Source organism: Silene latifolia, unplaced genomic scaffold (genome assembly GCF_048544455.1).
Source record: "Silene latifolia isolate original U9 population unplaced genomic scaffold, ASM4854445v1 scaffold_57, whole genome shotgun sequence".
NCBI lineage: Eukaryota > Viridiplantae > Streptophyta > Magnoliopsida > Caryophyllales > Caryophyllaceae > Silene > Silene latifolia.
In genome coordinates, this window is record NW_027413480.1 from 734,185 (window position 1) to 737,514 (window position 3,330).

Sequence of the window (3,330 nt, forward strand, 5' to 3'; positions counted from 1 at the left end):
CATGCCCAATGTAGGGATTAAAGATCCCTTCAAATTCGTCGTCCCAAAGACCACAAACTTCATTGAGTTGATCATTGAAAATCTCTTGCTTAGATGGAGACAACTCTCCCAATTTCTTCTCTTGGCCAATGAGGCCATCCTCTTCTTCCTTGGTTGATTTTGATGAGCTTTGCAAGCTCTCCTTGTCACAATTCACTCGCTCTTTGAATGGAGCATCTTCAATTTTCTTCCTCCATTGGAATTCCGATTTCTTCCTTTCATCTTTTCGGCTATAATGATCGATCATGAAACATGGCTCATGCAAACAAGGAGCTCTCATGGTCTTGTCAAGATTAAAAGTTATGCTTTCATCTCCCACTTCTAGAGTGAGCTCTCCATGTTTCACATCAATCACCGCACCCGCGGTGTGTAGGAAAAGTCTTCCTAAGATGATTGGAATGTTGGAATCTTCCTCCATATCAACAATGACAAAGTCCACCGGGATGAAAAACTTCCCAATTTGCACGGGGACATCTTCCCATATCCCTAATGGTGTCTTCGTCGATCTATCGGCCATTTGAAGTGTGATATTGGTGCATTTAAGCTCTCCCATTCCCAACCTTCTACTTACCGAGTATGGCATGACACTCACACTAGCCCCTAGATCACATAAGGCTTTGTTGATCGTCGTGTCGCCAATGGTACACGGTATTGAGAAGCTTCCCGGATCCTTTAACTTTGGAGGTGAACTCCCTTGAAGTATTGCACTACTCACCTTAGTGATGGTGATAGTCTCAAGTTTCCGGATCGACTTCTTCTTTGTGAGGATATCTTTCATGTACTTTGCATAGGCCGGTACGTGATTGATTAATTCCGTGAAAGGAATTGAGACTTCTAAATTCTTCACAATTTCCATGAACTTTCCAAGTTGATCATCAAATTTGGGCTTGGCTTGACGACTTGGAAAAGGAAGTCTAATCACAATGGGCTCTTTCTCTTTGGCCTTGTCTTCATTTTTCTTTGAACTTTCTTCTTTTGATGATTCCCCTTCTTTGGGGCTTTGCACAATTTCTTCCTTTTCACTAGCTTTCACAACTTCATCCTCAACTTGCTTCTTCGGTGCTTCATATCTTGTACCACTTCTCAAGTGAATGGCACTAACCGTTTCATGTCTAGGGGGATTACTTTGAGGTGGTAATTGCCCCTTTTGTCTTTGTGAGCTTGAAGATGCTAGTTGAGTCAATTGTGTTTCCAACATCTTGGTGTGAGCTAGAATGTTGTTGATGGTGGTGTCTTTTGCTTGGCTATCGTTTTGCATTTGGGTGAAAAATTCTTGTTGATTCTTTTGCATTTGGAGGACCGCTTTTTGGACATCAAAACCTTGGTCATTGTGGTGATTGTATGGATTTTGATTTTGGTAACCTTGGTTTTGATTGTAAAAGGGTCTTTGATTTTGATTTCTCATGGGTGGTGGAGTGTATGTTGTTTGAGGGTTTTGAACATTTTGGCTTTTGTATGAGAGATTTGGATGGAACTTGGTGTTTTCATTGTAAAAATTTGAATAAGGGGTACCACTTTTGTAAGCTTGGAAAGCATTAACTTGTTCGGTTGTTCCCCTACACTCACTTGAGTCATGACCCAAAGTTCCACAATTCTCACATATCCCACTTGGGATTGATGAGGATGCCGTCATGGCATTGACATGATGCTTTGATGTTTTTGAGTTTTCCTCAAGTCTAGCCATAGCTTGTTCAAACTTCAAGTTGATTGTGTCAATGTGAGCACTAAGTTGAGCACCCAATTGAGTAACGGAGTCCACTTCATACTTTCCTCCTCTAGTAGCCTTGCGAGGCCTACTATATTGTGAATTATGGACCGCCATTTCCTCAATCTTGTTCCATGTTTGATTGTCATCAACTTCGGTGAACATTCCATTTGATCCCATATTGAGAATGTTCCTTGAATCTTCATATAAACCATTCCAAAATTGTTGCACTAAAAACCATTCGCTAAGTCCATGGTGAGGACATGAGCGACAAATACCTTTGAACCGCTCCCAAGCTTCATACAAAGATTCTTCATCCCTTTGCTTAAAACCCGTAATTTGAGCTCTTAGCATGTTAGTCTTTTCCGGTGGGTAGAATTTTTTGTAGAAAGCTAGAGCTAACTTCTTCCAAGAATCTATTCCAAGGGTGGCCTTATCAAGGCCCTTCAACCATTGCTTTGCGGTGCCGATTAACGAAAAAGAAAATAAGACCCATCTTATTTGGTCTTGAGTCACGCCCGTTTGAGAGATAGCTTCACAATAATCGCAAAAGGTTTCCATATGAGAATGAGGGTCCTCACTAGGCATTCCCCCGAATTGGCTCCTCTCAACTAGTTGGATGAAGGCGGACTTGGCAATAAAATTACCGGTGAGATGTTGCGGTGTAGGAGTACCATTTGGTAGATCCTCCTCGGTGGGTATAGAGTGTGACGAGAATTTAGGCATTGTAGGTGGATTTTGTGTGGTATTGTTTAATGGGTTTTCTTCTCCTTCTATTGCGAAAGGATTGACAAACTCACTAGTGGGTTGAACAACTTCACCAACACCTCCCAAATTCCTCCTAACAAGTCTCCTATTATTCGTCAAGGTTCTTTCGATTTCACGGTCAAAAGGTAACAAATCTCTTTGTAACCTTCTAGACATGCAAAATATCAAACAACTCGAAAACAATTAGAACAAACCTTGAGGAGTTTTACTTCCCCAAGGTGAAAAAGACACAACTAATAACAATAAAAGAAATCTTAAATCAATTAAACACCGTCCCCGGCAACGGCGCCATTTTTGATCGAGGCCATTTCGTGTTCACAATTAAGCATATGTGGTCGTTGGTCAATGGTCGATACAAAACACAATTTATACTCTACAATTAGTAAAGAGGCAAGTAAAGGTCGGATCCCAAGGGACGGGTATTGAAATGAGAATTCTATTGTAACTAGTAGTGTCTAAGGGGTGTCACAATTTGGGTTGATGTAGAAGGTTACTAAACTAAAATAACAATGAAAATAAACTACCAAGATGAATAAAATAAGGGGTGTAAACAATTGATTAAAGGCACTAGGGTGTCATGGGTTCATAGGGGAATCATGGGATATGATCATACAAACATGTTCTCAAATTATAAGCAAGCAATTATTGTTGTGATGGATTGAGTTGGGTTATATCTTACAATCCTAGGAAAGTTTGGGTCCCGGAGCCGAATCGATTAGATTGTACAACACCTACAAGTCGACTTAATCTTTCCTACTCAACACATGCATGGTCTAACAAGACTCGAGTTGGGTTATGTCTTACAAGTCAAGTTGAAA

The 3,330-nt window shown here is 40.6% G+C and overlaps 1 non-coding gene across 1 annotated transcript; it reads left to right on the forward strand.

The window, feature by feature from the left end:
- The first annotated feature begins 1,991 nt into the window (after positions 1-1,991).
- Positions 1,992-2,098, forward strand: LOC141639842 (small nucleolar RNA R71). The gene has a single exon (XR_012542705.1). It is a non-coding gene; the product is annotated as a small nucleolar RNA R71 (small nucleolar RNA).
- The last annotated feature ends 1,232 nt before the right edge of the window (positions 2,099-3,330 follow it).